This window comes from Rhinolophus sinicus, linkage group LG02 (genome assembly GCF_036562045.2).
Source record: "Rhinolophus sinicus isolate RSC01 linkage group LG02, ASM3656204v1, whole genome shotgun sequence".
Classification (NCBI taxonomy): Eukaryota; Metazoa; Chordata; class Mammalia; order Chiroptera; family Rhinolophidae; genus Rhinolophus; species Rhinolophus sinicus.
This window is the reverse complement of record NC_133752.1, coordinates 146,449,991-146,463,913: the sequence shown is the minus strand read 5'-3', so window position 1 is coordinate 146,463,913 and position 13,923 is coordinate 146,449,991. Positions and strand designations below refer to the sequence as shown.

The following is a 13,923-nucleotide window of genomic DNA, read 5'->3' as shown; positions in this document are numbered from 1 at the left end:
CCCCACATTATCCCTGTGTAAATTCCTGAAGTGGAGAAGTTTTGCTGAGGGGCCCAGCTTCTTTCTCTTAGGAAGGTGGCTGCAGGCAGCAAAATCTACTATTGCAGAAACTCTGTGTGGGTATTGTGTGCACCCCATTTGTGCCTTTGTGTTCAGGTCTGCTTCTTCTGGGTTGGTCTCTGTGGGTGGAGGTGTCATGCAGACTTGCCACCAGAGACATCTCTGGGTTGTTGTTTGGTATACAGACAGAGACTTACTCAGGAAATTTAGTGCTGTCCTTGGTGAGAGGACCCTGGCTATCCACTGAATTGCCGCCGAAATCCTCTGGCCTGCTGGGTCTGTCTCCTGAGGCGAAGCAGATTCCGCTGTAGTTGTCCTCTCAAGTTCGGCTACAAACACACCCATTTGTTGATTTTAGTAAAGTCAAAGTGTTTTTTATTCCCCTTAGGAGTGGGTGGCAAGGCCTCAGATAGCTAATATGTGCTGGGTGCCAGGATACAGAAGTGATATGACATAAACCCCCCCTCTTCAGGGAGATAGGATTTCTACACACTACGTGCCTGTTATGAGCTGAATGTTTGTGCCCCCCCCCTTATTTATATGTTGAATCCTAACCTCCAGTGGGATGGCATTGGGAGGTAGGGCTTCTGGGAGGTAATTCGGGCATAAGGTGGAGCCCTTGTAAATGGGATCAGTGCCCTGTTAGAAGGGACCCCAGAGAGCGCTCCCTTCCTGGCTTTCCACCATGTGGGGATACAGTGAAAAGTTGGTAGTCTGCACCTCGGAAGAGTGTCCTCACCAGAACCTGAGCATGCTGGCACCCTGAACTCAGACTTGTCGCCTCCAGAACTGTGAGAAATACATTTCTGTTGTTTAAGCCAGTCTATGGTTATTTGTTGCAGCAGTTGCAATGGACTAAGACAGAGCCTCTTGGCAGGTGGGCAGGATTAGGCACGTCTCATGGGCAGGGTTGGGGAGGGATTGGTGCTAGAGTATGGGGGGATCAGCGAGCACAGCAGAGAGAAACTGGGTCTTGAAGGTAGGATTTTGGCAAGGAGGATGTTCTATCTAAAGGGGCTTCCTTGGGGGCAGGAAGTGAGGCCGCAAGAGCTCAGGGCCAGGCATGTGTGGGACAGCTGTAAGGAATGCAAAGAAGTTCAATTTATTGCATGTGGTGGTACATGAAGGAGAGGGAGGGAAAAGAGGGTTGGCTAGGGTGTCTGAGGCTGAAGAGTGGGCACCTTTCTAAGGAGCTGGGAGTTATGAGAAGTGTTTGTGGGAGAAAGTATTAGCGCTGTGTGGGGCATTTCCCTTCTTATTTAACCTCACATTCTTCTTCCTTTTATTCACAATAAGCCTTTGCCCCATTCTTCCCGCTGACCTTGCCTGCCTGGGTTCTCCCATTTTGTACTTACCCTCGTCCCACCCCAGTCTTCCCATTACCACCAAGAGCAGGACCCGAATCCCCTCCCCCGGATTCCTCTCCCAGACTCCACTGACATCCCAGCTGTTTGACTCCCCTCTCCCCCCAGAACAGGGACCAGAGGGAAAGAGAAGGACTCACGGTTTGTAGAGACCTCGGCAGAAGTAGCCTCCATGGGCTCAGAGGTGGCATCTTCTGCAACAGAGAGAGATGACAGTGAGGACTGAACCTGATCCACACCTGAGCCACCCTCCCCCCATTCCCAATCCTGAGCTCTCAGGAAAGTTTGTGGACACAAGGGGATACATTTCTCTGTTGGCTGAACATGTCCTTCTGCCACACCAGTAGGTCCACTGGGGCATTCTTTCTGATGTTTAACTCCTGCAGTTTTTTGAAGCAGGTTCTCCTCAGAGAAGTGTAATAGTCCTCTGAAAATTGCCCTCCTCCCAGCTTGCCTCTGGCCTGTGAAGTTCCCGTGAAATGTGTCAGGGAGCTGGCCGTGGTCGATGGTGCTGGAGGAGGGCAGTGCAGGGGCCAGTGGGCCGTGCCTGAGTGATTTATGGGATTGGGCCTCACCCCTCATTTCCCTTATTCTTTCAACACAACGTTTATGCAAAGTTCTCTGCTAAATGAAAGGGCTTCAAAGATGAAGAAAGTGGACAAGCCCTGACAGGGCTTATATTCTATTACGTACTCGAGTTACCAGTGTGATGGTACTCACAGGGCAAGTACAGCATAGTGCCAAGAGGGCAAACGGGGCCTAATTTATCCAATTTTTTTGAGAAAGGCGTCTTTGAGGAATTCATACCTAAACTAGGATTTGACAGATGATAAAGTGTTGGTCAGGTGACGTTCAGAGTTGGCTAGGGGAAGGGACGGGGAGAGGAAAACCATTCCAGGTAGAGGGAAGAGCAAGAAGGAAGGGCCCAATGTTTGAGGAATGGCAGGGTGGTCCTTGCCTGAATAGTGCTTTTGTGCAATTGGAAAAGGCATCCCAAGCAAAAGCATGGGCAGGGTGTGCTGCTTGGCAAGCGGAATGTGGGCTAGATTTCAGCTCTTACCATCCTCTGCCTTGTATCCTTGTGCAGGAGACAACCTGCCCAGCTATATGTGGTGGTCCAGAGGACTCACAAGGAGGCCACTGTGGCTGGATCTTAGTGAGTAAAGGAGGAGATGAGGAGATGAGCCGGAGGGCAGGTAGGGCCAGGGGTTCCTGACTCCCAGAGCAGTGGGGTTAAGAAGTTATGTGTGGAGATTTGGGGGCAGAAGTCACTGGCAGAGGCAGGAGGAGCCAGGACAGCACTGGGAGCGAAAGAGAGGAATGAAGACAGGAGTGAAGGCCTCCCTGGACTGTGAGGGCTCTGGTGGGTGAAAGGGGAAGGCCATACTCACGGGCACAGACCAGGGCCCCAGCCAGAGCTGCCAGAAGGAGGAAAGCCATGAATCTCATGATTGACGATGAGGAGTGACTATAACCACAGAATCCTCAGAGGGTCCAGAAATGCACTGCCTGGACTGCTGGGCCCTTTTAAGGGTACCAAGGGCCAATGAGAATCAAGCTTGGAGTGGTGTGACTTCCACGCCCTCCTCCTCTTCTTCCCCAGATTGTCACCTGTTAAGTCAACAAGGGCTAGCTGGGGCTGAGATTCCTGGCATCCTGGCTGGGAAGTCCTTCGCCTACTGACTTCCAGCCATCTCTTTCCTCCCTCCTTCTCCACCCCACCCACGCTCGCCCTCTGGGTTCACATCTCTGGGATCTCAGACACCGGAGGCAGAGCAGGTTTGGTTTGGGGAGATTCTGGAATGTGTCTGTTGAGGTCGTGGTAGGACTCTTAGTCCTGGCATCTCTCCAGGAGGACGTTGGGTGCTCAGGAGACCTCATTACCCACCTCTTGCTGTGATATCCATAAGACTCAGTATAGGGGCTTGAAGGTTTACCCAGGCCAAGTGAGCCCCATTCCCCAGGGAGGCCACACTCAGAACATTTGGGTGCTGAGTTCATGGTTCCGTTTTCCTCTTGAGATGATGGCTTTGAAGGCACATGTCCCCTGTTCCCCTTAGGAGGAACTCCCCTAGCCCCACATGGGCTTCTGTCAACCTCTATCTTCAGGCCTGACCAATGAGACCCCACATTTCCAAGACGATCTCCTGGTTAAAGGAAGATGGTAGTTCACTGAAGCTGGAACTTAGTTCTGCCTTCAAGTGGGGAGCTGATCCGTGGTGTGAACAATACAGAGAAGCAGATAATTCTCTTTGAGTTGGGATTTCTTCCTTCTCTGAGCTGGAATTCAAGAGGCCTGCATTTTGAGTTCTGGCTTTTTATATACATAAGACAGTGTACTGTCATATACTGAAAAACTTGAGGATTTTCATTTGCCATCAAGGAGCTACAGCTCCTAGGTACAGGATAGTGGTGGAGATTGAGATAACACATGGCAAAGCATTTCGTAGATGATACATTTCTATGGAGATGTGTGGGATTCTTGAACTTTGCAGAGGGTTCATCTTTCTGGGTAGGTTTGATTCAGGCTGGTGCTAAATGCTAAATCTACTGGTGCTGAGGAAAAACAGGAGCCAGTTGAAAGGCTGACCGATGAAGAATGGAGTACCTATTTGTTATTTTCCATTTGCTGGATGTTTATTCTCACCAGGTCCCAGGTGGTCCTGTAGGCTTTTATGCATCACAGCTGCTATGAAGATTCGTGTGGAAAAGGGGGTTTGGGGGAGTGTTTGACATGAGAGTATTTGAATGCTTGGTTCAGAGCATTAATCTCCTCAGGATATAAAGGAAGAGAAAATAAATGAGGTGGGACATTACAGGTATGAGAAGTGAGTCCTTTCAGGACATTTCACCCATCCTTAACCTCCAGGTAAGATGACTGTCACGTTCAGGCAGCTGATCTGCTCCCGACATGGAGTTCGAGACCTGGGTTAAAGTAATGACTCCCTTATCAGCTTCCTGTGTAGTTTGATATTTGAGATTTATCTAACATCTAATGGTGGCCAGTAGGTGAAGAAGAGGGATGCATGGCAATAACACAGGGACTGGACTTGGCAATCGACTGCCTGAGGGTCCGGGCTTGCAAGCCTTGAAGGTGGTGGGGGCCGTAACTGCACGGGGTGGGCTGAGAGACAGGAGAAAGTTTCAGCTGCATGAGTCACCTAGGGTGTATGTGCCTATGTGTGTGTGTCCATGGTACATTCTGATCCTAGATCCCAAACAATCTCCAAGAGCACATTAAAAAAGCCAACAGAAGCAAACTATGATATTTGCACAAGATTTTTCTAAGAGGAAATGAGAACTTTGGCATCAACATTCAAGCTGTCACAGAGCAGGGTCTTTCCAAATGTCACTGCTCATTTCTTTTCCTCTCAATTCTTCTCTTGGCCTCAGGAATTAAGGAGGCAGGTATTGACATAAATGGGGGTGAGGTTGAAGGTAGGGACACCTGTTCTACAGAACATTTTCATAACTTTATAACAGGGCCCAGGTCCAATGTTACTACAAATTAAAAGGCCTGGGAAAGAATTGGATATGTATATTAAAGAAAAGAGACGCACCCCATTATCTGGGTGAGGGGCTGTCCTCTGTGATGTCTTGCCTTCTAGGTTATCTGACCTCCATGATGACTATTTGTCGGTTTGCGCATCTGTGTCTTTTTTCATGTGCTGGTCATTCTCTGCCTATACTACTCCCCTCCCTCCCTGCCTCAGATCTATTCTCTGACCATCTCTGTCCTGGTCTGGAAGGATGACCTTTGTGGGCTGTGTTACCTGGGCATCCTTACCCTCTAGCTTCTGGTTGAGTTTGGCTAATGGGAGAGACTGGTGGGAGATCAGAGGGTGGGAAGAGAGATTGGTCAAGGCGTTTGTTCCTCCTGCTCCCTCCCTGCTTTGGTGTGTGTGGTAGGTAGACTTCTAACATGGCTCCCAATGATCCCTACCTCCTGGTAGTCACACCTTGAGTAATTCCCTCCACCTAAGCTTGGGCTGGACCTAGTGATTCACTTCTAACAAATTAAAAATGGCAAAAGAGGGCCAGCCTGGTGGCTCAGGTGGTTGGAGCGCCGTGCTCCTAACACCGAGGTTACCAGTTCAATTCCCACATGGGCCAGCCCTGGAGCTGGGCTGCCGTGAGCAGCTGGAGCTTGGTGTGAGCTGCTGTGGGCTGCTGTGAGTGGCCGGTGGCCAGCGTGAGTGGCCAACAGCCGGTGAGAGCTGATGTGAGCGGTCCACTGATGACCGGTGATCGACTACCTTAGCCGGGGAGAACACAAGGCTCATAATACCAGTGTGGGCCAGGGAGCTGTGTTCTACACAACTAGACTGAGAAACAACGGCTTGAACTGGATGGAGTGGGGTGGGGGGAGGCGGAAGAAGGGGGGGGAAAGAAAATGGCAAAAGTGATGGGATGTCACTTCTGAGATTAGGTTATAAAAGGCTATGACTTTTGTCTTGCCTATTCTCTCTCTCTCTCTCTCTCTCTCTCTCTCTCTCTCTCAATCTTCTCAGTTTGCTTGTGTCAGTAAAGTGAGCTGCCGTGGTGTAAGCTGCCCTATGGAGAGGGCCACGTGGCAAGGAACTGAGAGCAGCCCTAGCCTGCAGTCATGGAGGAATGGAGGCCCTCAGTCCAGCAGTATATGAGGAACCGAATCCTGCCAGCAACCATGTCATTGAACTTGGAAGTGGACCCTCTGCAGCTGAGCCCTGAGGTGGCTGCAGCCTTGACGATAGCTTTACTGCAGGCTTGTCAGAGACTGAGTGGAGGACCCAGCAAAGCTGCACCTGGACTCCTGGCCCACGGCAACTGTGAGATAAGAAATGATGCTATTTGAAGCCGTTAGGTTTTGGAATAATTTGTTATGCAGCCACAGATAATTAATACAGCATGGTGTGGCAGTGGCTGTGTTCCTCCATGACTCTGGCTTCTATCTGGTGGCCTTGGTTTCACAGCTCCAGCTCCTAACTGGTCTCAGGGCACACCATTTCTTCTCTGTGCTGCTTCAATTTTAGGGATGGCTTCCTGCTATTGCTAGACCTTACGTGCACCTTTGTAAATACATATTTTCTTTCATTAAAGAGTCTCTTTAAAAAGCCGCTTTGAGTGTGCCATCTGTTTTCTGCCAGGATCCTAACTGACACCACCTCATCTAAGCCCCACTGAATGTCCTTTCCCTGTTCTCCTCCTGTGCGTTAAACCCTGTCCTGTAGTAGGAGGGGTAGCAGACTCCAAAGGGGGGAAGTGACACAGACTCCTTGGGGTAGACAGCTCACACACCAAGACACAGACATACGTTGTGTCTGCGGTGTCCGTCTAACCCAGACTGCTGTGGTTCACACGGCTGGTCTCTGCCAAGCTCTTGTGAGCTTGCCCAAGCTTTGCCAGACTCCCCTAATATCCTTGATCTTTCACCTTGGCCAGTGGGGAAATGGGAAGAAAAACAATGAAGTAGAATTTTTTTTTAAAAAACTCCAATTCTACTTAAACACACAGCATGTAATTTGTGCTAAGTACTATTCTCAGAGCTTTACAAATTTGAATCTCATTTAATCCCCATAACTACCCAATGAGATAGATACTGTTAATACTCCCACTTTACAGATGAAGAAAATAAGCAAAGGTCGTTTAAGGAACTGGTCCATGATCACACAGCCAGTAAATGGCAGAGCTGCTTTCCACCATGGACTTTCTGGTTCCAGAGTCTGCTATCAACCACAACTCTGTCCTTGAATATTAAATTCCATTTTATAATACAGATTAGGCTTCTGTAACACGAAGTGTCTCTAGTCTTAACTAATCAATACCTGTATTCATCAGGGTTCTCTAGGAAAAAGAGAACCAAGTGTGTGTGTGTTTATTTTATTTAACTGTTCACTTGATCATGGAGCCTGACTAGTACAAAACCTGTAGTTCCAGTCCTGAAGGCGGTCAGACTGAAGACCCAGGAAAGAGCTGATACTGTAGTTTAAGTTGAAAGACCATCAGCTGGCAGAATTCCCTCTTGCTCCAGGGACGTTCATCTTCTATTCTATTCAGTCCTTCAACTAATTGGATGAGGCCCATTGATTTAAATGTTAATCTCATACAGAAGCACCCTTGCAGAAACATCCAGAATAATGTTTGATCACATATCTGGGCACTGTGACGCAGCCAAGCTGACACATAAAATGAACCATCACAGTACCCTTTGACATTTTAATTTTGGAAGGTTTAGTGGACATCAGGTAGGGTCCAGAGGGAAAACGATATGTCATGTGTAACTTTAGAAAGCTTTTTCCAGACCTTAACACGAAGGACTCTTACTTTCTCTTCCTGGCTTCACAGGTGAAGTGGTGAGCTCCAGAGAGCCACAAAACAAGTCCTCAAAGAACAAAGAGCCAGTTCTCGTCCTGCCTGTGGTCTAAGCAATTCTCATGAATCCCATGTGGTCCAGCTACTTCACTTGGCAATGTCTAGATAGGGACTTGGAGTCAAAGGCCGAGGTTAGGGGTTGGAAATTTCAATGTATAAAGGAGTCAGGCATGTAACATAAGTGAGCCAGACAGGCCAAGTATAAGGCTGACAACAGCGCAGGTACAATGAAAAATGACAAACGTCCCTTCACCTCAGAGTTAGGGAGCCAGGAGGAAGTAGAAGAGCTGGAGTAAACTGGGGTGTGCCTCTGGGTCAGCTGCCCCTCCCTCAAGCTGCTTGTTGCCAGACATTCTAGTTCTTCAAAGAAAATTAGAAATCTGGATTCCCATGTGAAATCTCCTGATTTTCTTATTATTTTTATACTCTCTATGTAATACTTTTATTTTTATTTTGAAATAACTTCAGACTTACAGGGAATTTGCAAAAATAGTACCCAAAGTCTCCACATGCTCTTCCTAGGTTCACTGGGGACTGGAGTCCCCACATTAACATTTATTCATGACTGTTTTATCATTCTCTACTTTTATCTCTGTCTCATTCTGTTTTTCCTGAATTTCTTTTTGAGAATGGGAGCTGAATTATTAGTAGACATGATAGAAGACCCCTTCAGAAATGGAAGGAGTCACAAAAGTCAGAGGGAGGGAGGTTAGATTCCCCAGAGGCAAAGGACCTTCCCTCTTCCCCGACCTGGGCAGGGACGAGAGGAATAGAAGTGAGCAGGCTCTGCAGTGGGAAGGCTGGGGGTAGGGCCCCAGGGAGATCTGGTATCAGAAAACTATGAGGTTTGAAAGTGGATGAGAAATTGGCGCCATTTGAAGGCACAAAATGAAAGAAGCTTTAATGGGGAGGGGCTGAGCCAGTTCCAGGTATCCTGTATGTGGGGGTGGGAGAATGGCTCTGCGGGAGGGGTGGGGATGCTTATACTGGGGCCCAGAAGGCTTTACTTTGGGACACACTCACCTTCACCCTTGTCTTTTAGAGCAGCAATTGTATGTAGTGCTGGTTTCGTGATTTTCTTAATAATTTATTCCTTATGTAAGTCTTCTAGGATGGATTCTGATTCAGGGCAAAAGAGTTACTTTATTTGTAAGAGAACCTCTCCTCTCCCTTGCCCCAGCCGAGACATGCAGGGACCCCTAGGTGGAGTGGCTTTGCTGAGGGAACAAACTGCTCTCTCATGGGAAGGTTGGTAGACCAGTCCACACAGCAAATTTTACTACCCTAGAAACCCTGTGTTTAGGAAGAGAAATGTACCACCCTCTCCCCTCCCCAACACACACACACATACACACACACACACACACACACACACACACATGTGCACACACTCATGTACATACATAGGAGTCTGGGCTTATCTACGTATATCTTTTTCTCTGTGTTTATGCCTAGGAGTGAGGCCTGGGGCAGATCTTGCATTATTTTTAGAAAAAAATTTAAAAAACGAAAATATAGTTAATAAACAATATTATATTAGTTTCAGGTGTAAACAGTGATTAGACATTTGTATAATTTAAGAAGTGATCCACCGAATAGTCTAGTACCCACCTGTCATTATACATAATTATTACCATATTATTGACTATATTCCCTATGCTTTACTTTACATCCCATGACTATTTTGTAACTACTAGTTTGTACTTCTCAAACCCTTCACCTTTTTCACCCTGCACCCCAACCCCCCCATTTATCACCCAACAAATCTAGTACCCATCAGACACCATACATAGTTATCACAATATTACTGACTACATTTTTGTACTATACCCTGCGTCCCCATGACTATTTTGTAACAACCAATTTATACTTAATCCCTTCTCCTTTTTCACTCACGCAACTCAGCAATAAAAAAACAAACAACCCAATTGAAAAATGGACAGAGGACCTGAAGAGACATTTCTTCAAAGAGGACATACAATGGCAAATAGACATATGAAAAAATGCTCAACATCACTAATCATCAGAGAAATGCAAATAAAAACCACAATGAGATATCACCTCACCCCTGTTAGAATGGCTATCATCAACAAGACAAATAATAACAAGTGTTGGAGAGGCTGTGGAAAAAAAGGAACCCTCATACACTGTTGGTGGGAATGCAGACTGGTACAGCTGCTATGGAAGGCAGTGTGGAGGTTTCTCAAAAAATTACGAATAGAATTACCATATGACCCAGCAATCCCTCTCCTGGGTATCTACCCAAAAAATATGAAAACATTTATACATAAAGACACGTGTGCTCCAATGTTCATTGCAGCTTTGTTTACAGTGGCCAAGACATGGAAACAACCAAAATGTCCTTCGATAGATGAATGGATAAAGAAGTTGTGGTATATATACACAATGGAATACTATTCGGCATTAGAAAAGATGAAATAGGACCATTTGTGACAACATGGATGGATCTTGAGATTATAATGCTAAGCAAAATAAGTCAGACAGAAAAAGCAGAGAACCATATGATTTCACTGATATGTGGTATATAAGCCAAAAACAACAAAAGAATAAGACAAACAAATGAGAAACAAAAACTCATAGACACAGACAATAGTTTAGTGGTTACCAAAGGGTAAGGGGACAGGGGTGGCAGATAAGGGTAAAGGAGATCAAATATATGGTGATGGAAGGAGAACTGACTCTGGGTGGTGAACACACAACGGGATTTATAGATGATGTAATACAGAATTGTACACCTGAAATCTATGTAACTTTATTAACAATTGTCACCCCAATAAACTTTAATTTTTCTAAAAAAGGAAGTAATTGTTGATAAATATGTGGTTATTGCCATTTCATTAAAAAAAAAAATTTAATTTTATTTATTTATTTATTTATTTATTGTCTTAAGTCCCTCTGACATTCCTTAGTGGTTTAGTGGTGATGAACTCTTTTAGCTTTTTCTTGTCTGGGAATCTCTTTATCTGTCCTTCAATTTTAAACAATAGCCTTGATGGGTAGAGTAGTCTTGGTTGTAGATCCTAGTTTTTCATCACTTCGAACTTTTTCATCAATTTCAACCCTTGTGTGGGTTGTGTGTGCCATCCTGTTATAGTTGCGCCTTGATTGCTATCGGTACATCAGTTGGTGGGATTGACCTTCGGGCTGCTTGGCTGTGGGGTTTGGTCACGTCCACACCTTATGGACTGCTGTGTAGGGGGCATACCACACAGAGTGGGATTCACCCCAGTGGGCTCTGGTGCCTGTTGAGACCACCTTTTTTGTGTACTGCGTGTGGGGGTAATTGGGTGATGCTCTGCTGTGGTCTGAAGCCAACCTCCAAGTATGTTGTTCTGGCACATTTTGGAGGGTATCTGGTGCAGGCCCAGGTCACCCACTGCCTGTGACTGGCCAGGGACTAGCAGTAGGAGTTATAAAGAGATCTGCAGTTGTTCGCTGCCTTCTCTAAACCTGGAGGCACATGGGAGAGGCCTCGCTGTGAACCAAGGTTGGCTGCCACCAGTACCAGGCTTAGGGTAATTCTGCAAAAAGCCAGGACACCTGGTGGCTTGTTGCCACCTGCTGGCTCTCTTCAGGTTCAGCCACAGATAAAGCCTCATGTTGTACGTAAATTGGGTGAGTCAGGGTCTCAGGGATTCACTAGAGTGGGAAGAGTTGTGGTCACCAGGTTAATGTAGATTCTGGTTTGGTGCCAGTACTGAGCCTGGAGTGACTCAACAAAAGTTTCAGAGGACAAGGAGGCCAGTTGCTGCCAACCTGGGGCCTGCCAGAACCCAATAATTTTCCAAGAAAGAGTGCAATGTGAGCAGGGCTGTATGCTCACGAGAAAGTGCCTCCATAAGTTGCGTGGGGCTGAGTCCCAGCTGAGTCAGCAGGGCGGAGCTCACCAGGCCAATCAGATTCAAATTTGGCCTATAGGGGGCGGGCTCAACACAGGCAAAATGGCGCCTACCTGCTGGCTGCATGGAAGAAGAACCTCTCACTGGGAAAATGCCAACTGTCCTCCAGTTCTCCACCGGAGGACACACACCTCCATGTGCACCTGTGTATGCCTCTGAGGATCCTGGAGTCACTGTCTCTCTGCTGGAGCCCAAGGTGAGTGCCTGTGAGTGACTGAGTCTGTGCGTGGGCCGTTTAAGAGGATGTCTGGGTTTCCCGCATCCTTCATCCCACATGAATGGTCGGAATCCCCACTGTTTTTCACAGCCAGATGTTGTGGGGCTTCTCTTCCTGGCACCAGTACTCTGGGCTGGGGAGCCTGGTGTAGAGGGCTGGGGTTCTTTGCTCCTCTAGGGGGAGCCTCCAGGCCAAGATATCTCTCCTGATTCTCAACCACCACATGGAGGTTTGGTGCCCATTCCTCGTCTCTGCCCCTCTTACCAGTCTCAGTGTGGTTTCTTCTTTATATTTTTAGTGTAGGACTTCTGCTCAGCTAGACTTCAGATGGTTGTCCAGGTTGATTGTTGTATAATTTAATTATAATTTTAATGTGTTCATGGAAGGGTGCAGGCACAGTGTTTATCCACTCTGCCATCTTGGATGGAGGAGATGACATCACTTTTAAGAGAAACTCCCTCCTCCCACCCTCAAGTTTTCAAACCCTAACCACACCCCCAAGTTGTGGAGAGGTCTTGCTGAGGGACTTGCTTCTGCCTTCGGGGAATGTGGTTGACCAATACAGAAACTATGCTTATAGAGAAAAATCATAATAAGAGAAACTTGTGTGTGAGTGCAGGTGTGGGAGGGCTGTGACTTAAATGGAAAGGAGAATCTTGCATCACAGAATCACGGAAACCTTGAGACCTTCTTAGTGTTTAACTAGAGTGGAGTGGGGTGGGGCCTCAGAGAGCAGGTGGGACTTGAAGCCTGTTAGGCCTTCAAGTGAGGTGTTGGGAAGTTATCCAGGAGAACCAAAGTTGGGGCATAGAAAGTAATTTGTAAGCTTGATGTGAAGGATATAAGATGTGGAGTCTGGAGAAGTTAGAGCTGAAAAGTAGCTTGGATCCAGATCATGGATGTCTAGGAAGTGGGAGTGTGTGGTGAGAAATGGGGAACCACATAAAAGGTTTTTTAATTGAAAGTGTTGGTGAGTTTGGGACATGATGAAAACTTCTGAACCCACCTAATGTCATCTTCCTCCTGCTCTTTAAGAGAAATTTTCCTATCTTTCCCATTTTCCCTGTTCCACTTCCAGGCAGAGGCACCCTTTTTCTCTCCTAGGCTCTGTCCTGCTCTAGTGCATGATTCTTTCTTTCAGGAAGTCTCTGCTCTCTGTGGCTCCTAACGGTAGGAATCCCAGTCCTCCTTCCCTTGAACCCTTCTTCTGCTTCTCTTTCTTCCACCAGTCACATCCCCAATCATTAGTCCTCCGATCCAGGGCTGGAGTAGGAGGGAGAGGATGGTCTCATGGTACACCAGTCCTGGGGCAGAGGCAGCATCTGTGTTATTTGCAAAGGAGGGAAGAGGGGCCATGTCAAGTAGGGTGCAGCAGGTGAGCCAGATCCAATTGGGGCTGCCTGGAGTTCCCAGACTTTCAAACTCAGGAGTGCAAGTGCAGACAGATGGGAGTTAAATCTTTGCTACACAGGGTCCACCAGAAATGCTTTTTTGATATCTAAACCAACTCTTTCTTTGTTATTCTCCCCAGATGTAGGCCACTCATAACATCCCTTTAAAGATGGAATCATTCTCTGACTCTCTTCCATACCTTGCTAGATGTCTGAGTTTCATAATTAAAATGGAAAGGGCATGAACTGGTTGCAGATATGAGGGCCTCATCCCTCCATTCCTTTATTCTTTCAACAACACGAATGAAGCATATATTATGCACAAGACATTGTGTTAGAAGCTCAGGATACAGCTTCAAGGAAAATAGACAGTCTTTGCTTGGGGAAACTGACAGTCCGCGGGGCATTCAGAGGCATTAACATAAATACATAAAGAATGATTTAGTTACATTTGTGATGGTTCAAGAAGGCAAAATGCAGGAGGTAGTAAAATGGAAAATTGGGACCTAAACTTCTGGGGCTTCAATAAAGCTGATCTGAGGCAATCCATTGAGACAAACAGGTAAAGGGGCAAACATTTGAAGATTGGATGGGAGAGGGTTGACCTGGATGGGTTAAAG

The 13,923-nt window shown here is 46.8% G+C and overlaps 1 non-coding gene across 1 annotated transcript; it reads right to left on the bottom strand.

Annotated features, from left to right (window-relative positions):
• Window positions 1–255: 255 nt before the first annotated feature.
• On the bottom strand, window positions 256–2,915 carry LOC109443709 (uncharacterized). The gene is made up of 3 exons (XR_012493950.1): window positions 2,816–2,915; window positions 1,565–1,618; window positions 256–389 (listed from the first exon to the last, which is right to left on the bottom strand). It is a non-coding gene; the product is annotated as an uncharacterized LOC109443709 (transcript).
• Window positions 2,916–13,923: the final 11,008 nt, after the last annotated feature.